Here is a 25771-nt window from a genome sequence, read left to right on the forward strand (position 1 = left end):
ACAGCAACACCTCAACTCTACAGGTTTTGATACTTATCAAGATGATTTTAACTTTTTAACTAGAAAACCTAGTTGATTAATTTATTGGTCTAGTTTGAATAAAAATAATTTAATTTCGCGTGCTTTATTCGATACTGTAAATATTATTTGAATATTTTAACGTTAATACGAACAAAGTTTCTCAAATTAAATTATTAATACCGGATATAATCAAATCAAATCAAATCATTTTTCTTAATTCAAAATAGGTTCTTTACAGAGCACTTTTTGAATGTTAGTAAAACTACCACCACTACACAAGGTGTTTTGTTATGGAGAAGAAAGGGCGAAAGAAACTCCATAACACACATCTTTTAAAAAATATATGTTTTTTGCAATGTTAAACTTATCCTAATAGTACATGTGGAGCTGGAACTACTTCAGACCACACCGGTTTGCCAGTCACATAATCACTTAGTTTATAGTACGCTTTTTTACATAGCGTTTGTTTAACGACATGTTTGAACTTTTTTTCTGTGAGATTCATGTACTAAACTTTAGTCAAATAATTTCTTACTTCAATTATACATATTTGTTTTCCCTGTCCAAAATTATCGTATGTAAGTAAATTTGCATGTGCCAACCCTTAATTTATATCGTATACCATGAATGCTCCGCCACTTAATCCTTACTTTGATGAAATATTTTTTGGTGAAAATAAGGATATCCTTTCATTTATTTAAAGGTGGAACTTTTTAATCAAGGCACCACCGACATCATTTTTGGCCCTTATAACAGCAGTGTCAAGCACTGCTACGAGTATGTTCTAATTTGGTAAAGTAATACAGAGATTTTTCTCATTTGTAAAACAGTCTAATTAACTCTAGTTGATTATTTTATCATTTGATCATATGTAGGTATATGTACCATATGTATATGAATACTAGCTCTTTGCATAATATATTTACAAATCATACAACTATTTAATATAACGCCTATAAAAGCAGTGATAACCTCGTGGTTAAGAAACTCGGCCTCTCGATCGAGGGGCCCCATGTTCAAATGAGAGGCACGCTGATTTTTCGCAATTATGCGAGTATTAGAAATTAATTATCACTTGCTAAAACGGTGTAGAAAAACATCATTAGAAAACCTGCATACCTGAGAGATTTATAAAAAAAAATATCTCAAAGGTATGTGAAGTCTACCAATACGCACTTGGCCAGCGCTGTAGGCTATGGCCTAATCCTTCTCATTCTGAGAGGAGACCCGTATCCAGCAGTGGGACATTAATGGATTGATGATGAAGAATACAACGCCTGCAAGCGCTTCGCAAAATCGTAACAGTATTTAATTTACAACAACAAAATTAAATTAACAACCAGTGTACTTTAGAAAGTACATAAAATTATGGTATACGCGAGCTTTGCGCATGAACAAACTATAAATCTCGTCTAGACTGCGCTAATAAAGTGAATAAAACTGAACCACAAAGCAAGACAAAGGGCAGACGAATTCAAATCCGCGAAGAAATAAACTTAATGCTGTCAAATTATGCAAATGTTTAAGAGAAACATGTGATTTATTCGCTTTATTTAATTTTACTTGGCTGCGACGGAGTTAGAATTTACCTGAACTAGTTTTAATATTTACTTAATTTCTTTTTATATTTGTATTAAAATAGCAGGGGAAATCTCTTAGGTATAAAACTCTTGTTACTATATTTGTTCAAGTATCATACAAAAATTACTGTATTCCATTGGATGCAATATTTTATTTAAAGGCTAGAACGAATTTAAACGACTATATATTTTATCTCAATGTAATGACAGGAATTACATAAAAAACTTTAAACTCTTTTAAATGAGGCACTTTTGAGTTGTTTATTAGATGCCATGAATGGCATCCGTATCAAAAATACAATATCTATATTATTATAATGTCTAAATATGTGTTAAGAATTATTATTATTTCTTTAAGACTCGATTTATTTACGTAAGCATATTATATTGAAGCTACATTTATCATTACAAAGCCACATAGAAATAACAAATTAGACCTACTTATCATTAGTTACAAAAAGTATTTTCCAACCGCAGACCGTTAAGCGTTTATGTCAAAAGAAATACAGTACAGTAAATTCGGCGTTATCTCCCAAGAGTTGCTTAATTCCAAATTCTCTTAAGTGGCCGCTCTTAAAAGATTTTATTTTGCCATTACTGCAATTGCGCTCTAAGTGGTTATTAACTCCGCTAATTTTAACCTTATCAAAAATTTTATGCGGCCCCAGATCTTTATTCGTCTTGAGAGCTAGTTACTTTTTATGGCCGCTAGTGTTTTACTCGTGGGCATTCATGTCGCTTAATGTTCCGGTTTTAAATTTTGAAAATTGAACGTTCTTATAGAATAATAATATGAAGTAGGAAAGTTTTAAATCTGTTAACTCAAATAGTAATTAAAATGATTTGAGAATAGTTTTTCAATTAACTAATAATTCTACAGCAACTAAGCTACTTACTTCTAAAGTTAGATTAGATGGAATGCATCAGCTGGACTGTTCCTTCCTATAAAAGGAATTCTGAAACACCACTAAGCTACTGAACATTGTCCATTCAGATAATAGTTGAAGGTACCTTTGTGGTTCGACTCCGGCGGCACCACCTCCACACCAATTTCTGCCGCATAACTGTAGTGTTTAGCGCTGCTGTGTTCTGGTTTGAAGGGTGTGGTAAGGGAGACATACTTTTTCGAGGCTATCCAGCTTAGTCCTCAGGGGTAGCGGCGCATGTGCCAACATCAGGAAGGAATATCTAATCCTATCTGGGGTTGATGACAGATATCCATGGGCGGCAGTAGCCACTTACCATCAGGGGACTGCATGCTCGTCTGCTACTCCCATATTATATAAAAGAAAAGTTGGTAGTAAACCAAGTTTACTCAGAACAAATATGCGCGCGATATTCTTCGTAAGTTTTGGCATCTTTATTATATAACATTCGCTTTCTCTTATGTATATAATATAGTACACACTTTAATCAAATCTCTATGTGAAATATGTAGAAAGATATACAATACACAATTCAAAGGAAGTCGAATGTAAATCCCAATTTCATACTACCAATCTATATTTAAGTGATTACGATCCGAGTACGTTTGTTTTCAATAATCTATCGAGGCATTCGCTGCTAACTACGCGAAGATACTATTGCCATATAGAATCCCAAACCGCGAAGGACAAACCCTAATCATACAATACCGATTACGCAACGTTCGTTTCCAAACAGTAACGTTAGCAATAAGCAAATTACGCAACACTTCCGCAAATCCTTTCGCATTCCGGCTCTCTAATCTCATTTCCCGTCGCCTTATCTCCATGAGATGGTCTTATCTGTAGAGATGTGACAACGTGTAAAAAATCGAATTTAAAATCGATTTTTCATTTTTCAAAATTAATCAGTTATTAATCGTTTATTTAAAAATAATAGATTTCTGAAACTAAAATCTAAATCGGCCGGCGTAAAAAATGGTCGAACGGCGAAAAAAATACCTATTATAGTTACGACATTTGCTATGTAATTCTAAGTTCTGGGAGAACGCAGGAAAAGGGTTCTGGGCCCGGCATTGCCTACCACGTATTCGATTGAATAAAAAACGATCAGTATGAAAAATAATCGATTATTACAAAAATCGATTATTGTTTCACATCCCTATTTAGCTTACGTGTTTTTCCTCAAACGCCACCCTGAATACCGATTTCGGGGAATACTTGAATTAATTTGAATTTCATATCACAAATGTGAGAGGAATTAAGTTTCCTCCAAGTTGAGTTTCTAAGCTTTGAGTGCGTTATCGTTTTTCATGCGAAGAACTGTCGGAACCTTATTATCTCGCTCATTGGTATTCACTTCGTAACAAACAACAAGCCATAATGATATTTTCTTTGAAATTTGTCGTACCTTGTATACACACGTGGGACCTATTTGACGCGTTCTGTTTATTATAATATACATTTTAATGGTAGATGTTTTTGTTTCTTTACAGAAACATTTCTTACTGTTTTTTTTTTGGTTGAAATGTTCAAAAAGAAATGTAAAAGTGCTTTAGAACTGCTTCGGCAGTCGACTTAGTCGAAATCGTGATCAATTTCGCGATAATTTCACTGTTTGTACAAGAATCACAAATAATCACACATACACAAAATAAAGTTAACAGCCCGTTAGAACACCCAAAGTGAGAAAAGTAAAAATCAAAACGAGATTTACAATAACATTCAACAATACAGCACCTAACGTCAAGCTATCGTCTTAGCATAGGCCGATTAAGATCAAAATATTATATCGATACGAGCTGTAACCCGCGGCTCCTCTCGCGGTCAGTGGTTATTTATGCCTCGTAAACGGTACTTTTTGTGATAAAAGGTAACCTATGTCCTTGGCAAAGTGTTTACAAAATTTCTGACAATTGCTTAAGTAGTAGTAGTAGGCTAGAAAGTATAACAAACATTGAAACAAACTCACGTTCTAATTAATGTCAACTTCCTATTCAAATCCATTTCAACTATATAAATAAAATAGTAACACTACTGTCTCACTGTTTTAGAAGTAGGTCGCGTACAACTTTTAGGAGCGCGCATAAATTATATTCAGTGGAATATTATTTATCGCTTGACACCCGCCTACACCTTTTTCATAGAACGGAAGAAGTAAACAGGCGAACGGAATAACTGACGTATTTATACACGACTACAACAGAAGGAAATGTTTTGTGTGTGTACGTATGTACATTGTACAGTAATAGTCCGGTCAATTTTGACCATTGAAATAGCGAAAATTCCGGGAAAGCTAAATTTCCGTAGAGACCTTGGGTGGTTGGTTGGACCTTACCTTACTTACCATCAGGTGGACTGCATGCTCGTCTGCTACTCCTATATTATAAAAAAAAGTAAGAATACTACTACAAAAAAAAGTAAGAATACTACTGTAGTTAAGACTGATGTTATTAGGCAGATGGTGCGGTGGTGCCACTGGAGTCGAACCACAGAGGGTTCTACCACTTTTAATGCTGAATACCGGCTATTTTACATATGAGGCAAGCATCTTAGTCAGATGTGGTAACGCATCTGTGATCAGCTTTAAGTAGAAAATCTATTTTAGGCTGCGACTACCTACTTACCATGAGGTGGACGACATACTCATTTACTCTCAAAGTTTAGTTAGTAATTTCCACACTAAATGGTATTAGACAGTTATTACAAGTCTTATTTTCAGATACACGCCAATCATCTAAGATGGATGACTTTAGTTTTGGAAGTTAGTTCGAACTACGCGAACAGTTAAAGTAATTACATTTATATTTGATTTCTAAGTTTGTAGCTAATGGATTAAATGGATCGTATTTTATTGGTTGTTAAATGGATTAAAGTCTGATATAACAAGAAAGTCACAAGGAATAAAATTAAGTTATCTATTTGCAATGTCAAAATAGCAGTATTTTCTAAATAAATATGAAAAAATATAGAGTTTCTCACAACAAAAAAAAAATGGTTCTGTTCATCTGTATTTCACCATTTCATGTATAGCAGCAAAACAGCTAGACGAATTTAAGGGGACTTTCACATGCAATTATCTGAGTAATGTAGGCTAACTTTATTAAAAAAAAAATTACGGTTCCGCGCAACAAAATGAAAGTCGATATGTCCCAAGTATTTACACGTTTAAAAGTGAGTGAATCCGCGGGCAAAGTTAATTTTGTATAAAAACAATACTCCTTTTCTCCGAACATACTATTACATAATACCAAAGACAGCTAAATATAGACTCCAAAAACTAAAGCTACCGAATAATTTAAATTCAGACTTTCGAACAATAAAATCAATTTCACCATCGATCAGAGCAAATACCCTTTCGCTGTTTTCGGAGGATCTGATTAAAAATAAATCCCCCGAGATATCCAATTTCCATTAGTGAACCCTCTGCGAGTGTGTCAGAATTAAATATAACGGATCACCATAGCGCCTTTTAATTTGGATACTGGTTTAAACCGGCCTTGGCTGGATTAACTTTTTTATTGGATACTCGAGCCCATCCCTTTCATAGCTTACGTTTGTTCGACGAAATTGTGCCCGATTTTGCTATTTAAAATATTGTTGTTCAATGTTCACAATTTTATTTTATTATCTTTATTACATTGTGGTGTAGTATAGCTGCCTTCTAGAATATTGCTGTTATTCAGAAGAAATACGTAAGGCAAAGTGGCATTAGTAAGGTGGGACCAGTCTAACCGCAGAGGACTTACACACAAGACTACTGTAAAATTGTTACAATGTTTTCTATTAGTGTTGTGCCAAGATAATATGTCGTCATATTTTATAGATACAATCAAATTACGAGTAAGTTATAAAATCATCTTTAAGTTATTCTACGCACCTATATACGTGTAATTTATAATAAATGTCTACGCCCGTGAATATCACTTAATTTAAACATATTTTACGTACCACAGATCAAAATTTGTCAATTTATAATAATACCTAATTACCGATTATATTATATAGTTAGCAAAAAAAGGCTTTGCCGATAAATGGCGATCTTTAGTACGCAAAATATTGGAATAATCAATCTGATTATTAATTACTAGTTTTGTGATAATGTAAACAACATTTAAAAACTACCAAATGGAGTCAAGTGAAAAATCGCAAGAAACTATGATCAAGTTTAAAATGTCAGAAACCAGATAAACAATTATCTAGAACTGTGTGTAATTTGCCAGAACGTTCCGAGAAATGCAGCCTGCTTCATATTTGACCTATTTCTGATCAACAGGTTCTATCCAATATTAATTTACAGGATTAATAAAGCACCCTCTTTGTCCGTAACGAATTAATTTTAATATTTTAGAATCATAATTAGATTTTTGCAATTATATTGCATTATCTTTTTAATATGGAAGAATAAAAATTGACACTTGATCGCACTTACAGAGTGAATTTGGTAGTCATTGGTGGAATTAGTTGTGAACATTGCTTTCTATCCAATTTTCGTTTTGCTACGCCACTTCACGTTTTGTTAGGATATACGTCATAATTTTATATAACAATAGCTGTTTCATACAGTTCATCTGATGTTAAGTGATCATTGTCGCCCGTGGGTTTATAATTAGCCTACCTAATTAGAAATCGGCTACCTTGAAATCGAATACCTCTAATACGTGTCTCTCTCTTACCACACTCTTTAAGCCAGAAGCCAGAAACACTGCTATTATAAGGCAGAAATAGGTATGGCGATGGTGCCTCAAGGGTCAAACTTTATCTTCTATAATCTTTAACTACACTTACGAGGCGCAATAAGCAAGAGACCTAGATTTCCAGAATTAGACCTACCACGATTCACCACAACCAATTAGGACGAGGTAAACCGAACTCGATTTTACAACTTAAACATGAAAAGCGTAATTGAACAGCGCTTGCTTTGTCATATTAATTGCCAACCGTGTCATAGCTACCGCTTGTACTTACACGTACTCTCTAGAGTGCAGTTAACCTGTACATACTATACAACATATTGGATTATGTAGGTATTAATATAATTTGTATATAATATGTGAGTGCTGATTGAAAGAATTAAAAATAACTGTTTTGTTTTTTTATTAAAAAAAATACTTACTTATGATATTGTTTTAAGCTTTCAAAATAGTTACGAACTTAGACCATAACCTAAACTTATAACTATGGCTTGAAACATACATATAATCTTAGGTATTACAACAATGTATAAGTTAACTTGTTTCAAAAAAATATTTTATTTTGTTTGGGAAGTGAAGGGACTATTTTTTACAAATAAGAAGACTGAACGGGACTTAGGTAGGCTTAAAAAAATACATTTTAACATATAATTCTTGCGTAATTCTTGCAACTAAGCAGACACCGTCAGGCGAAAATTTTGTCAATCAAGTAAGATTTTAAAAAGGGTTTACCAACTCCAATATCACAAAGTGCTCCCATAAAATAAAACAGCTTATTTTTGACATTTTTACAATCGCAATCTTTAGAAAAAACATCGGGCACCCTTTGAAATAACGTTAATCTGGCCGACCCAGTTTTACATTCAACGAGACAGGAAAACCTATTTTGCTTTTATATTTTTACAAATCCACGAACAATAATTTCAGCGTTAACACCGAGAAAATAACATTAATTCTTGTTAAAATGTACGTTTTGCACAAAGGCCGCGTTAATCAAGGCGAGCGGAAGGGTCAAGGGATCTAAACCAGTATGCTAACCCCTATGCGTCTTTGGATTTCCCCGTTTTTCCCCATTTATTGGTCAATCGCGGGGGAGGTTAGAGGTCTGCTTACACTGGCCGTCGCAGACCCTAAGGGACATTTTCATGTAAAGAATCCAATTAGCGTGCGACAGGTGGGGAACAGTAAAACATGAAAGCAAGGGCAGAAACTTAGGCGTATGAACTTACTAGTGCATTATACTTTTGTACGGACTATATGACGATGTAAAATTGTTAAAAAGAAGGAAGTTTTAGGGCGACTGTTCATTTTGTTCGCGGTTCTATGTATTAATCTATTTGTTTATATCTCACAATGTTCCTCCTCGTCAGGGAGTCAAAGACATCCAAATCCAGAAAAGATATAAAACTGATTTAATATAATATGTACACAACAAATAATTTAATAATTGAGACATACATAATGTAGTCAAAGTATATCTTACTAGGATGAATACCTACCTACCTATAACCTTTTTTTTTTTTTTTTTTTTTTTTTTTTTTTCTCGAGGGGGAAACCTTCAAAAGGTACCCGACGACGTGGGAGCGACGCCGGGTTATGTGGGATTTTTACCGCACTAAAACCCCCCCGGTGGCCGTCCTCAACGCTTGTTGGAGAACTCCGGGATCTCCGACGGAACACAACCGGAGCCCTCCAAGCGCGATGCCCCGATCGGGCTCTACCCTGGAGGAGCAGTTTTCGCTCCTCCCACACCATGTAGTGTTTACGACGGTATGCGACCACACATACCGCCGTCCTTCCCGGGGTCGCTAGCTGGACGGTTCGAGCTCCCACTCTTGCCGCCCGCAACCCCGGAAGCCCCCTTTTAGTCGCCTCCTACGACAGGCAGGGGATACCGTAGCCCTATTCTAGTCCCGGAACTACAGGGACAACCTACCTATAACCTAGCAACCGGGCGAATCATCGCAATTCTTAATGACAATTATAGTAATGCAACATAGATTAGACTATCTGTTACACTTAAGCCTAATTACAGTTATACATATCTGTGCTTTGGAATCATAAGATAAACCAGATACAAGACAGCAAGAATTGTTAGGCGGTGCTACAATTAGCAAGAAAGTTTGAGATTTCTGGGTCGTAGTTCTCGTGAGATCGCAAAATTTGAGCTGAGCCAATAATTAGGACATCTTGACTGGGGTTATCTACAGAAGCAATTTCGTAATACTTTCTTTTAATATCCACATTCCCTACAATTAATGCGAGCATTGGGTTTCCTCGACTCTCAATTTACAATGATAATAATGATGGCACGTAGACTCGAATGGCTGTTACACTCAAGCTTGGTTACAATTATAAATACTCGTATCTGTGCTTTTAAAAGCGAGGATATGCCATTTAGGGCATCATAAGATAAACCAGATGCGAGATAGCAAGGATCGTTAGGCGGTGCTACAATTAGCAAGAAAGTTTTAAATTTCTGGGTCGTAGTTCTCGTGAGATCGCAAAATTTGAGCTGAGCCAACAATTAGGACATCTTGATTGGGGTTATCTACAGAAGCCATCCTTAATACTTTCTTTTAATATCCACATTCCCTACAATTATTGCAAGCCTTGGGTTTCCTCAACTCTCAATTTACAATGATAATAATGATGGCACGTATACTCGAATGCCTATTACACTCAACTTCAATTACAATTTTATTATACATATCGGTGCTTTTAAAACGGGGATATGCTTTTTAGAGCAGCATAAGATAGACCAGATTCAAGATAGCAAGGATCGTTAGGCGGTGCTACAATTAGCAAGAATGTTTGAATTTTCTGGGTCGTGGTTCTCGTGAGCTCGCGAAATTTGAGCTGAGCCAACAATTAGGATATCTTGGTATGTGGGTTACAGAAGACTTTTCGTAATACTTTTCTGTAATATCCACAGCCCCTACAATTAGTGTAAGCGTTGGGTTTTCTCGACTTATCTGAGCTCGGCATACATACATTCAGCATCATTAGGGTTACGTTACATCAAGAGAATGTGTTACATCATGAAACCCGAAAAATCGACTCACTCACGCCTCGAGATTGGCTATGCAATCTTAGGATCGAACGAACTTTTGCTGAATATTTCATAATTATGTCTGATTGCAACCCTTTTTATGTCCCACAGATATCCTCATCGACTTCGATACACCTGCAGCAAAGATGAATAAGGTTATTTTAGTTCTGATATAAATAACATTTATTTTCACATATAGTCGAATTAGCACGCTGTATTATTGCCTTTACTGATTAATTCTGATACTATCGCAATAAACATTTGAGATTCATAACTGAATTTTGAAGCCAGTATACTACAGTAAATATAACCGAAATTATATTGAAGTATCACAAAAAGAGGGAAAAGTCAAACAATTTGTAATCGATTCCGTTTCTTTTCTGATCCCAGAGGCTAATACTAGGGGGATTTTTAATTGTCTCTCCATCTCCCTCAAATCCGCTGATAATATCTTCTATCTCTGTCACACTGATCTTTTGATAGCTCCCTTTTTATGTTCCGGTATTAGACTCGGAAGTCAAGTGCGTTTGTGTAAATTCTGATTTTATCTTATTCCACTTTGCAAGCTGAAAAACTGTTATGGCTTCCTACCACTATAGCCATTAATTTCACTGACGACTACGACAGGATTGACGGTGCTATTTTCCTTTGCCGGATAACCACAACTCATTAGTGGTAGACCGATCAATTCCGGACAATTTGTTTCATACGTTCTCCGAACAAAAGAACCAGAATGTCCGATCCGACAAAATTCGACGTTTATGTTGCAAGACACTAAAACGATTACTTCTACAAAGGACTGCCGAAATTGACGACACTGCTTTCCTTTGCCGGATAACCGGTTACTCATTAGTGGTTAGTGAGCGATTATTTCCGGGAAATTTGTCGTGTACTTTCTCTGAACATAAAAAACCAGAATCACTGATCCGGTAAAATTCGACGTTTATGTTACAAGGCGCTAAAAATATTACTTCCACTAAGCACTTTGCTAATGTAAACGACACTACTTTCCTTAGCCAAATAACCGATTACTCATTAGTGGTTACCGACCGATTAATTCCAGACAGTTTGTCGTGTTCTTTCTCCGAACATAAAAACCAGAATCACTGATCCGGTAAAATTCGACGTTTATGTTACAAAGCACTAAAACAATTACTTCCACTAAGCACTTTTCCGATGTAAATGACACTACTTTCTTTGCTAGATAACCGATTTCTCATTAGTGGTTACAGACCGATTAAATCCGGATAATTTGTCCCATACGTTCTCAAAACAAAAGAACCGGAATCTCTGATCCGGCTAAATTCGACGGTTATGTTACCGGGAGAATAATACAGTACAAATGAAGACCCAGATTAGGGTTCAGTACACGGAAACCGAGTAATTGTCTGCTATCTAGCGCTATTGTTCCCGAGACACGCTCGTAGGTGTGGTCCAAGGTGAGAATGTAGCAACAAGTATAATGAAAAATGCTTTGCCCTTAATGGAACTCATTCTTCGGGCGAGTTACATTCTATAACGATGTCGTCTTAACTTTAACAAGCATTTTAAAGAGAATCATATGATAAACACAATATAATGAATAGTCACAATTATGTGCTCTATAGTTTTTTCTAGTCTGTATTAATTTAAGTAAATTGTGGATGCCGACTGACTTATAAAACTATGAAGCGACCATCTTAGTTGTCAGAAGTGGCAATGTATCTGTCGTCTTCGGGTGGAATCCTTGCTCTATATGAAGTTGGTCACAGATAACCATAAGAGGCAGTAAACACTTACGATTAGACTTCTTTTTTGCTGTTTTATTAGCATGAGACTACCTCATGCTAATAAAAAGCTTGGCGTCATTCCTAATAGAAAAGTCAACGATATAAACACATAATACGAATATACTAAACGTGGTATCTAAAACAAACTTGTGTTTCTATTAATTTATGCCAGCGGTTCATAGCACTTTTGTGAAGTGTCAAATAGAAACATTTTAGAGAATACTATACAAATACTAAAACGCTCCCAGTCTATTAATTAAACCACAATCTTGGTAGAGATTTAGGCCGCTCTTTACATAACATGTATCCGCTGAATCGGTTCTTTTGAATAGAAGCTTAATTGCTTGTAAGAGACATTTTTATATTCTGTTTCTCTGAAGCGTATTAAAGGAACAGTGATAGAGATACGTTAGGTTTTTATACTTTATGTAGATTTAATATTAACAAAGCTTTGTGTGTTAAAATGTGTTTTAGCGCGACGGTTTTATGTTTAAACAGTAAATTTGTACTTAAATTTATATTTTTTGTCTTTTATTAACGCTGACGTAAAATACTTTTGAGTATTTTTTGTAATAATACTAAAGCAACGAAGTAATAGGTTTTGTAATAATAGTAATAATAAAATCCGAGGTTCAAATCCCAGGCACGCACCTCTGATTTTTCAAATTAATGTGTGTATTAGAAATTCCGACAATCTACATGCCTCAGAGATCCTAAAAACATATAAAATGTCTTCCAATCCGCATTTGGCTTGCGCGGTGGAGTATGAGCTAAATTGTCTCATTGTCCCTCGTGCCCAGTAAGCTGGTGATGATGATGAAAACTAAAAATAGTTCTTCTACATGTAAAACGTGATCACCACAGTTTTCTTTAGATAAGACGAAATTAGAATGTCTCAATTTTCATACCTAAACAGACTTTTCAAACCAAATATTCCTAGCAACTTACTATAAAACATGTCTGATGTTTTTACATTCGAAGCATGTAAGGATAAGAATTCTCGCCTCATATATAAAGATATCTTCAGCACTGCCAGTACAATCTTGCTACATAAGATCTTCCATTGATTTAATACTATTGGAAATGTTGGATCTTTGTTACATTTTCAAACAAATAGCAGAGTCATTCGTCCTGAAGCACAATGTTGTGCTAGGAAAACAAACTATGCATTTCGAGCATACGTCGTGTAGTACCGTTTGATTTGGCACTGATACTTGCTTTAGTAACTTGCTTAAAGTTTGATTCCATTGCTAAGTGGTCAAGTCAATTTGGTATCGGACTAGGCACTTAATGATCAATGATTTTAAATGTACAATATTACAATTTCGATATTACCTAAATAATATTTGTAATGGTTTGCTTAGATGTGTGGTTTATTATGTCATTTAATTTATTTATGATTACGATATAAGTATGTAAGCATGCTATGGATATGAACTTTAATATCATAGTTTTATTCATTTATTTTTATTTAATTGTATCCATTTGAGGTACATTATTTGTTAAAAAAAAGTGTTAAGACATAACATTCTAAACTAAGTATCGTACCACAACCTACATAGGTTATCAACCTACGTAAGTTTCAAACTACTTGCGGTAGTACTAAACAACATTAAAACGAAGCACGGGCTTGGAGCTCACTTGAAATGAAAACTTGTCGCGCTCGCGGCGTAACTTTCAGCATTTGTTACTGAAAAGAGCGAAAACCATTCGAAATCGAAAACTTCGATTTATTTTCTACGCTAGATATACGACTTAGAGCTATTTATTGAAGTAAAAACTACGAAGTGCCTTACTAAGAACATTGTTTTATTTGTGCCAGTTGACTTCAATTTATTCACTTCCCATTGCTGGACACGAGACTGCAAAGTTTTCGAACGAAAATTAGTCTTCGTATACTCATGGTCCCGCAGTAGGAATCCCTATGTACTAGATGCCATACATATACTCAGAAACTAGTACACAAATACTAAGATCAAAAATCATCTAGGTGTTTGCCTGGCCAAAGAATGCTGTGTATCACACCGGTTTTTTGGTCACTCGGCCAAGCGGATAGAAGCATATAAGAATGACGCCCATTGGATTTTAGACAGGCACTATTCATCTTAGATATTTGATCAATCTCATAAGATAGGAATTTTACCTGAAATCAAAATTCAAATACAATTGCATTTTGCTCCTGAAGACTAAGTTACCATGTCTCGTCTTTCCACATCCATCATACCAGAACATAGTAACTAACGACCCTATTTTAAGCTTGAAATAGATATAGAAATAATTTCGTATATGTCAGAATTTGATCTTTAATATATAATTAAGACTATCATATTTAAAGCGACATGCAACATTAACATTGCTAATACAAAGGATTTCTAATCATTATTTTTAGTCTTGTTGAATGGAGAATAATTTTAGTAGCGAATTATGTCACGTATCGTAAGTAATTACCCGTAAAAGACCGCAAGACATTCCTGACATTTATCCTCTTAGCGGCTCAGGCCGTCTGCTTCAGAGAGCCCGAAATACGCAATAAATTGAAAGTTGAGAGAAAGAAAGAAATGTTCGTTCTTTATTAAGCAAGGAAAATAATTAATCTTGAATGGTATGGGTTTGATAATCATCACCAACCTATTACTGTCCCAATGCTGGGTATGAGTCTCCTCTCAGAACAATAAGGTTGAAGCCACATTCTATGGCGATTGAGCCTAGTTCTTACCAACGCCGTGGATTTGGCAAAGATGGCAATGAGGATGGTTAAATTCTATCCTGATCGTATGGACTTTGGCTAAAATGATCGGTAGACTTCACATACCTTTGAAAACTTTGTTGTAGCTCGCAAATATACAGGTTTTGTGGCAATATTTTTGTTCATCCATAAAGCATATGTAATTTCTAATACGCACATAATTGAAAAATTAGGATTTAAAACTAGGCTATCACTACTCAAGTCCATTGTTCATCTAGTTAACCTAAACAGAAACTAGTTGCAATCACACAACATAAGCAAACCCGAATAACGAATGAATAGAGTGTAATTTCCCCAGACCCTTACGACTAACAGCAGTTGAAATCCGCTTTCCTCTACCGTTTGTGTTCTTCTTTGTTTCTTCTTTAAAGAAAGAAAATTAATTAAGTGCTATTGTTCTTGTCGAGTGCCGTTTTGTAAGCTGGTGTCTGTATTTTGTGCCGTGTGTTTGGTTTGTGAGGTCTGTTTCTGAATGATTTTGTTTGTTTTACATTCGTTGTTGAACGTTTTCGTTACAACCGTTTGATCTCTGTGTCTTTTGTGCCGTGTGATTGGATTGTTTTTTTATTTTTATTAGTGACGAGCTTTTGCCCGCGGCTTCGCTCGCGTTACGAAGTAATATTATTAACTAAGAAGATTTATACAAACTTTCATCCCCTATTTTATCCCCTTGGGGGTAGAATTGATCAACATCCTTTCTTAGCGGATGCCTACGTCATAAAATCTATCTGCATGCCAAATTTCAGCCCGATGTGTCCAGTGGTTTGGGCTGTGCGTTGATAGATCACTATGTCAGTCAGTCACCTTTATTTATTAATTTATTTATTTATAACATAACATGTAATTTACAGGCTTAACCTAAAACATTACATGTGCTCAAGAATACTTTACATACATTTATAAATCTTGTAAGGTTGTCATGAAATATGTCAACATTAGGCATCTGTAAAAGCAGGCGATTGATTAGAGCAGGCGCAGCGCAGTGTGGTGCGGCGCGTGCGCAACAAACGTTCTGCCAACAGAAGGCCAGGCCTTTGAGTTATATATATTAGTAACTAATGCTTTTTACATCACATCCAATGCTCTCAGTCTCTATCCTGACATGAGACCAAAATCTTTAGGCTCAAAAATTATTTCAGTTAAACATTTTTAAAACTACTTTTTTGTGCCGTCTATTTCGATTGTTACATGTTATTTTTACATGCGTATAATAAATCGTGCCATTTTCTAATATTAACGCTATATTAAACCAAAAACAGTAAAGCCACAAAAATGTTATTTATTGTTACATACAATATGATATCTGTTTTCGGCCTAATAAACGTGTATTTGAGAGGTCTCTTATGAAATGATATTATATGAAAATTATTCAAAATTTTAATTTCTGCCTTTTTGTTTATTAACACGCTTTTTTAAATTAAAATTCTGCTTTAAATAATATAGTATAGTATGGTACGATAATGAACGAGTATAAAGTAATATTTCTGAAGTAATGTATTATCTATTATTGCGTGGGTGTAGATCGCTGTATTATTGAATAAGCGTTATTTTTTAAGACCAAATTTGATAGGTATTTTGATAAACTGTTTAAACAGTGCTTACTCACTTGCAGACCCATACGAGAACTGCCTGTAACATGACTACACTACTGTGTTAAAAATAACTACTTTATCACATTCTTATAATGGAATAGGAAGTGAGCATACAGTTCCCTTGAGGGTAAGTGGGTACTCCCGGCCATAGACATGCAGATGTCTACTCTTATTAATACTGGAATAAACTATTATGACTCTTTACTAAGCCTTAATCTATCTAAAATCAGTCACAGTTCGTTGCAACCTCTGATAAGTTGTTGTGAATTGCGAATACAACAACGCTTATTCCAGCTGTTATAAAGAGACAAGATATTGCAATGGTGCCTCCACAAAGGATTCCACCATCTTTCTAACATATTTGTAACAGTAAATAGCCCGTCTGAGCTACTTCGCTATATTGAGATAAAAAGGCTGAAAATTTTTGCGCATCTCTTATAGTGCTGTGATGTGTTTTTAATGGTGTAAATATCTTGGCAACCGTTAGGTAATACAAGCGAATATAATGTAGTAATGTAGAATATACTACACTGTATGTATAAAAGACTAAAACTAAGACATTCATGTTTTATTTGGTTGTTACTTCTACTTCTTGTACTTATACGTTTTGAACCTATTTCTTCTATTTATTATGAGGCATAATCATCAGTGTTAAGCACTGCTGTGCGTTCCAGCTTAGTCCTCAGGGGTAGCGGCGCATCTGTGGCCGACCTCAGGTAGGAATATCTAATCCTATCTGGGGTTAATTACAGATGTCCATGGGCGGCAGTAGCCACTTACTATGAGATGGACTGTATGCTCGTCTGCTACTCCCATATAAGAAAAACATCATTTCATTATATTCAAAACTATCTTTATTTCTACATTTTATGGCTATGATAACTTATTTCTAATAAATAATCAATTACTACGTTTGCTTTTACATTATAGATTTATATTGTTCTTCTAACTCTAGAAATAAATAAGCTAAGCGTTTAGCAAACAAAGTCTAACAAAACTCCAATAAAAAACTTACGGCCCTATTTATTTAATTTATCGTCCGTAGACCTATCGACTTCTAGGTACAAAGTCACTTCGCCCGATCTCATTATTATGAGTGAAGAAAGTTGGGCAGAAACTTCGCCGTTGAATTTTTTACGCCGGGTCAAACGCACTTGGGGTTCGGGTCGAAGTGACAAAGTGCTTCGGCTGCATAATTAAATGTGTTTTTGTGATCTATCCTCTGTTTTACTTAAAGACCTTCTGTATATACCTATATAACATCTAACACGTATATTTCTAGTCGATCCAATGAATATAATACGACTAGTTGCGAAATCTCCGCAGCTGAAAAAAAATGTATTGTACTTTGGACGGTTTAAGCCAAAATTACAAAGTTAATATTTTTCTTTGAAAAAATAAATAAGCTAAATGTTTAGCAAACAAAGCCTAACAAAACTCCAATAAAAAAACTTACGGGCCTATTTATTTAATTTATCGTCCGTAGACAAAGTGCTTCGGCTGCATAATTGAATGGGTTTTTTGTGATCTATCCTCTGTTTTACTTAACGACCCTCGGTCTATACTTATATCACAACTAATGCGTATATTTTGATCTAATGATGATAGCAGTAGTTGCGAAAACTTCACGCTCTTTGAGTGGAAATTACAAAGTACGAGTACTTCAATAACATTTTTTGTGACCTACTTACTGTCTGCTCTCCGTTTTACTTAACGACTCTCAGACTATACCTATAGCAAAACTGATGCGTAGTTTATTTTCTCAATCTCGTAACATTTCCATATGATTGAGTCATCTGATAAGATAATCATGATAATAATCCAAATAGTCTCAAAAACTCGGGCTTGAATTTTTTATGCCCTTCGGGCGGTTCAGATCACATTGACAAAGTGCTTCGGACACATAATTGAATGAGGTTTTCGGTTTGCTTAGTTTTGTGATCTGTTACTATTTGACCCTTAGTCTATACCTATAGTATAAACGAATCTTTTTACTCGCTCTTATCATTATAATCTGAATACATTTGTGCTGGAACGTCGCGCTTGATTTTCTGCGCTATTGCTAACGAATTTCCGGATGGTTCAGTTCGGAAAAAGACTGCATAATTAAATAAGTTTTTGTGATATGTTCTCTGTTTTACTTTTAAATTCTTGGTTTATAGTCTAAGCTTTTATATGTTTTTTCGCTTGATTTCATTGTGATGCTCCTTAAAATTTCATATTATAAAGTTTTTGTTTTCAAATTTTTAAATACAATGCGCTTAGAAAATAGCATTTTTTTGGAAACTGGATTTTTTTGGAAACGGACAGACGATTCAATTCAGATGGTATCGCATTAACACAATTATAATAGCGGTGTTACAATAAAACCCTAATCCGCAAGCAAACGATCCGTTAAGGGCAAAACCTTTATTGAACTGCGCCGACAACTCGTATAAAATAAGAAAAGTGCCGGCAAACGGTACAAAAACAATTTCCTTCCTCAGAAATATGACCTTCGTTCTATACATTACATAACTATAACATATCTTTGTTTTTCTATCTCTTGTCCTGATTACGTAAGGGCTCGTGACGTGATAGGGCATAATATTTCATATGTGGTAATAAACAGTGCGACGACACACTCGACCTTCATGCGTGAAGAAAAAATATTAATTCGGAGACCACGCACGCTAGGAGAGATTAAATGTAGAAGAATTGTTAGTATACGTAGACTTGACTAGCCTGATTGTCAACCCATTTTTGTCAGGCTGCTGGACGAGCTAGTCCATAACTGGGGAAGCATAAAGGGTAGTGTAGCGTAGACATACTCATCCAAAGCGTTCCAGTAGTCCTCAGGGGTAGTGACGCATCTGTGGCCGACATTAGGTAGGAGTCTAATCTTATCTGGGGTTGATTACAGATGTTCATGGGTGGCGGTCGCCACTTAAATCTATTAATATGAATATTTAAAAAAACTACTATACGGACCACCTCGTTTTGGATATTTTTGAAATGATAAGTCCTCCGAAAAAGTTTACCGACTTCTATCTCCTAACAATCGGGACCCTCTACTTATACCTTGCGAAGCACAGTGCACATGAAATTCAGTCACCAGCGGTCACCCATCCAGCCGTCGATCGTATCCACCGTAGCAAATTTGCAGATAAATTACAATTTACACAGAATCGGATTTAATATAACTACTTTGAAAATTTGTTAGTATCTAAAAGTTACTTTTAATTGTTAGCCACCTTTACAGCTATCGAAAGAGCAATGAATTGTTCATTGTTAGATTAATACGTCGAAGTTTCATTTTCCCAAAGAATTTCTCAAAGTTTAATCAATGATACGGCGAAACGTAACGATCCAATCCCCTTAATTACCGGCAACGAAACAATAATTTAACGATAATGGGTTATAATTTTCGACGTCGGTAATAAATAGGTTTTCTCTTCAATATATTTTCGTTTTTGTTTTTATATTCAGGTTGTTTAACCTTTATGTCTTTATACAGGATTAATTTGTTAGAAACTGGTTACGTAGCCTAAAGCGGTCAAATGCGATCGAACCGACAAGTAAGTTGGAAAGTCTTTTAAGATTTTGTGTATCGACTCTTTGAATGACAAGTGTACACTAACTATAAAACCAGCCAAGTGCGAGCCGGACTTGCACACGAAGTGTTCCGTGGCACTGTTATAAATAATGGTATTGTAAAGATCAATTAAAAAATATGTTTCTGTATGTATGGAAACCTCCCTTATTTTTTATCTATTTTATTTTACACATTGGCTGTAATACTTCACGTGGGAGTAGAATAATAATAAAAATGTAGGTTTTAATTGTCTACTATTATGGCTCAAGAGTTACAGCCCTGTGACAGACAGTCAGACAGCGGCGCCTATTAAAAATCCCTTGACACGCTTTGGATGTGGAACCCTAAAACGTGCAAATATTGTTTTTTTTTTTTTTTATAATATAAGAGTAGCAGACGAGCATGCAGTCCACCTGATGGTAAGTGGCTATTGCCGCCCATGGACATCTGTAATCAACCCCAGATAGGATTAGATATTCCTACCTGAGGTCGGCCACAGATGCGCCGCTACCCCTGAGGACTAAGCTGGAACGCCTCGGAAAAGTCTGTCTCCCTTACCACCCCCTTTAAACCGGAACACAGCAGCGCTTAACACTGCTGGTATAAATTTTATTTGATTTGTAGTGTGAGAACATCCTCACAATGTGTACTATATTTATAAAATATTTACACGAAGCTTTCTACACTCATAGCCCCACATAAGGATTCCCTACGTTGTGGGTGCCATGGACTAACACAAAGAGAAATACACCAACATACATAAATTAATTTTGATATCAGTCTGGCCGGGGATCGAACCCAAAACCCTTTGCAATACCGGTATGGTAACCCCTCCGCCACGCATATCAGGCGGGTCGGGTAAGATGAATCACAAAGACAAACTAAGAATTTTAAACTGAATAGAAAAATTAAACTACTTAATTTCTTCCATGTTCCATTACGGTACTTTTCAGTAAATTTCTTGATAATTGCACCGACATTCAGTAAGAGAAAATCTAATTATCTATTTGTGCGACTAGCAAAAGCAAATTTTGCATCCGGAGAAAAGTCTATGAAACATTTCATAATCTAAATGTAGGCACGTTCAAAGCTCTGTTTAGCTTTCACTGCCGGAGCTTTTTATGTACGTCTGAGCTGAAACTTAGCACCTAAACGGATGTGCAAAGTACATACCTCGCCTTGACCGGGTTTCAGGATAGCTTTGATGTACTAGAACGTTGAGTAAATCCGGGTAATTTTTAAGTAAAATGTTCAAATCCTTATAATTTGAGATTGGCTTTTCGTCTCTCAATCGCCCGTCTGTTTAGTTTTTTTATATGTAGAAGTAGCAGAAGAGCATGCAGTCCACCTGTTATTAAGTGGCTACTGCTGCTCATGGACATCTGTCATAAACTCCAAATAAGGACTTATTTACATTCTGTAGCAAAAGCTCTACTGTCACTTCGTTTATTTTTGCCATTGAGGCTTTTCGTCATGTGTGTATTTCAATGTTAAAATATAATTAAGTTAAAAAGTTTCATTGCGATAAACCCGAAAGTTTATTTAAATCTTTATAATGTATAAGTAATGGTTGATGATGTATTGTGATGTATTATGCTAAGCTCGAATATTGTAGCTGAAAAGAATAATGTTAACAAAATAAATAGAGGTCGACTTCTGCAACACAAAATAGGATAAAAATAAGATTCCAAAGGTTGTTAAAATTTTACTTTATTCTTAAAAGTCTTAAAATATTGGTATTTTTACGTAAATTGAGTATAATACTCTTTTAGTTTATTTTAATAATGTTTCTTTAAAACGGGATTGATAACTATAAAAACAAGACAAATATTGTGTAATTCAATAAAAAGTGAGATAAATTTAAATTATTTACTTATAAAATGACAAAATAATATTTCTATGAAAAAAAAATCAAAACAATTCACGTTTTCAATCAATTTTATAGTAATTTAGACTTCAAAATAAAATAACGCGTAATTTTGAAGTACAAAAATTATAACGGAGGCTCCCTCTAAAATTTATTGAAGTACTAAACTTTACATAACGCAAACATTTGAACAAACAACAAAAAAACAAATAAATTATTTTCAAAACCCTTATCAAAGCAGGATCACCCCAAACATTCCCCAACTTACCTTTCACCCCACGTGTCCGCGCACTGTCACAAAACAATCACAGCTCGTCCTACAACCTGCGCATTACTTTCAAAAGTTCAAATAAGTAATGTTACACTTGAAATATACATTACAGATATCGCGAAATACGTTACAGGCGGGGTTCTAATCGTGTCAAGGTCTCTACGTGCGCTACGGCGTAGACGTCCGCCGCGTAACCGGTCTCCCGAACGACAGCCTCACGTTGCTACGAGCTACGAGGGGAGATCCGTGGCCAATCGAACTGAGGCTGCGCGGATTGGGATATGCTCTACTCCTAAAAAGTACGAGCTAATAAATATCTTACGTCATACATAGTTATATTTTATTGTGACTAGTTTTTTAACAATATATTTTTTTAGTATTAAATGAGTTAAGAAACTGAATTTCTAACTTGATATTTTTTAGATTATTTTATAAAAACTAAAATACTATAAGTAAATAATATAAAACCTATAAAATAAAATGGTACTTAAACTTCATAACACGGTTTTGCGACAAGGTTTTCTTTTTAATGTTTCATAAACTATTATAACTTTTTCAAGTTGATTTTACTATACTTAGTTTAAGCATTATATTACGTGTATTTCATTTAAACTTTTTAAAACACGATTGATAAGATTTCTATATTTGTCATAAAACGATAAAAAAAACAAGATGGAGCAAAACCCGAACCCGAAGCATTTTAAATATAGGAAGGAGATAACAACCCAAGTTAGGCAATACTGTTCACAAGTGTGAGTGAGACAGACATAGCTTCAATGTCCTGTCAATGAGAGAGACAGAGCTACGATTGCGAGCTACCGCCAGAAAGGACAAAGTTTCTTCCGTGAATTATTGAAATGAATTATGTTTTATTTTGCTAATTGACTCCACTGACGCCGGCAGTACTTCGCTCTACCTGATAATTCATTTCCCTTCTAAATTTCGGGCACATTAATTAAAAGCTAAGTAGCGATCAACCTTAATACAAAATTGGTATAATTGGTATTGGGATGGTAGGGTGGTATTTTTACAAGAACAGTTACATAATCCATTTATTTTCAAGACACTACCACCTCAACGTAGTGCAATGAAAAAAAGAACGTGATAATATAAGTATATTATTATCTATACCTCTTTATGTTTTGAGAACTACAATTAATTAGTACATACTACTTACATATTAATTTTATATGATTGTAATCAATATATTTAATATACTATAAATTGACTTATCTAAATTTACCTAAGTGCGAAATTTTATGATTATTATAGAAAAAATCAAACTTCGAACTTTAATAGCCAAAAATGTTCTACACAAAAATTGCCTAATTTTAGCTTTGACAGATCAATAATGGTTTAGATTGATTATTAATAACGGTTTATATACAAGCGCACAAAACATAGTCGTCGCTCAAAGCTAGATGGCACAGCCTCGGTATTAAGATATTCATTGGAGGTTTATTCTCTGTTTGATTAGGGAGTTCATGTTTGTTCTGCATCCATTGAGTGTTTACATTGAAAACCATGACGGAATTCCTAAGTGCGCTTATAAAGGAAATCGTAAATAGTTCTCTGAAAGACTATTTGTAAAGGGGTTAGCTATTATTGTTTGCGTAGCAGCTGCCAGTTGTTTACGTAGTAATAATGCTTCCAGTAGTTCACTAGAAGATTATGTCCATGTTTATTCATATTATTTATCATATTTTATTTTGCATACAGTACCTCTAACTTACCTAGAGTAGGAACTTCCTATACTTTGTCCTTGTGGCTTGCGGACCTTCCTGGAATTACTTACTTTAAATTATACAGACAATTTAAGGTTAATGACATTTGCAGACAAATTTCAGAGAATGTGGCGCACGTGACTTCGTGTAGCTCCCGCGTGTGGTCCCGGTCTTCAGCAGTAACAAAACAATGTGTTATATATAATGTAGGATCCAATTCAGGTATATATCACATTCTCATTCAGTTAACTGCATCAAACTTATAAGAAAACAAACGGCACCACTATTTCTTAGCATCGCTATAGCATCTTCTTGCATGGATTTGTTACTGCCTTCCCAGATAAAAACCTTGTAACTCTCTTACACTCAACAATAGATTCCCAAGGGCTGTTAGATCGATGAGCACCAAAATATACTTTTTTCATATTCAAATAGAGCTATAGTTATTCTGGTCTGTTTTTTTAGGTCACGTATCTGCGTGTGCGAGTGTCCTAGTGCCGACAAAACATATGTCACGTGACGCAACTGATATATTGTCCAGATAATGAATATTGGGGTATCGGTGTTTTTCGTTTTGGTCATTCTGAAAGCGAAAATATATAGCGATATTTTTGTTTAAAGCTTTTTAGTTTTATCTGCCTCCGAGATAAAAAAGGATGAATTTGTGCTTTATTGTTCTATTTCACAAATTCGTGCTGTTAACGCTACAGTTGAAAACTATGTAGGGTTTGAAAACCTTGTCCCTGTAGTTCCGGGACCAGAATAGGGCTACGGTATCCCCTGCCTGTCGTAAGAGGCAACTAAAAGGGGCTTTCGGGGTTGCGGGCGGCAAGAGTGGGCGCTCGAACCGCCCGGCTAGCGACCCCGGGAAGGACGGCGGTATGTTTGGTCGCATTCTGTCGTATATACCAGACGGTGTGGTGATACAAACTCACCTGATCGCGTCACCTGACTCCGGTCGCGTTCCTTTGGAGATCCCGGAGTGCTCTACGCAGCCCCGAGGACGGCCACGGGGAGGGGGGGGGGTTTAGTGCGGTAAAAGTCCCACATAACCCCGTGTCGCTCCCACGGCACCGGGTACCATTTGAAGGTTGCCCCTTCGAGAAAAAAAATGGGTTTGAAAACCTACATACGTATCATAAGTAAATTATTCGTTAGATTTGTTTTCTTTTTGGAATTTATTTAATTACACTATACTTTATTTACTAGGAAAACATCGTGAGGAAACCTGCATACTTGAGAGATTCATAAAAAAAATCTCAAATGTATGTGAAGTCTATCAATACGCACTTGGCCAACGTGGTGGACTATGACCTAATCCTTCTCACTATGAGAGGAGTCCCGTACCCAGCAGTGGGACAGTAATGGGTTGTTGATGATGATGATGATATTGACTTTACTATTATAAATATAGTAGATATCAGGTGGCCGTTAGTATTTAGGTATGTCACAACATTTTGTTTACTTTCCTGATATTTGCCTGTCCGGAGATTGTACTTGGAATCCTTCTGAATCTGACCAATATGGTTCTCGAATTAAAACACTTGCTTTTGTTTAAAAATATTTACTTGTTTCATGTTAACTCGTCTTTATTAGTAGTATGTTAACACTACATAAAACATTGCCAGCGTATACAAAACGCCCTAAGCACCAAGCTTCGATTAGTCACACGAGACCCAAGAGATAACTCTGGTAAAAGCCCAAACGAACTGATCCAAACAAGTTATATTTCAGAGGAAAGTTACGCGATTCCTTATTCAAGATTCCTCGTATTCTAAAAGTTGGTAAAGTGACACCGTTAAAAGTTATCAGCACTTGCCGGTACATAAAGCAGAGCAACGAGCTCCGGGAACGATATGCCCCTGTTAGAGCTAGATATTTTCGCCCCGATAACCAATGTTGGGTTAAACCCAAATAAATTTGAAATCTTTTACGCAAGAATTGTGGGTAAAAACTGG

General features: G+C 35.5%; 1 protein-coding gene across 2 annotated transcripts in view; it reads right to left on the minus strand.

Annotated features, from left to right (window-relative positions):
- The window catches only part of LOC140757957 (C3 and PZP-like alpha-2-macroglobulin domain-containing protein 8), a 237607-nt gene extending 215323 nt beyond the window's left edge, over positions 1-22284 (minus strand). For both annotated transcript variants that reach the window (XM_073093878.1, XM_073093877.1), the window contains exon 1: positions 22087-22284. The gene's annotated coding sequence lies outside the window, so the exon portion shown is untranslated. The remainder of the gene's footprint in view (positions 1-22086) is intronic.
- Between the last annotated feature and the right edge of the window lie 3487 nt (positions 22285-25771).

This window comes from Epargyreus clarus, unplaced genomic scaffold (genome assembly GCF_041222505.1).
Source record: "Epargyreus clarus isolate Ecla_fem2 unplaced genomic scaffold, WU_Ecla_fem_2.2 ptg000005l, whole genome shotgun sequence".
Taxonomy (NCBI): Eukaryota; Metazoa; Arthropoda; class Insecta; order Lepidoptera; family Hesperiidae; genus Epargyreus; species Epargyreus clarus.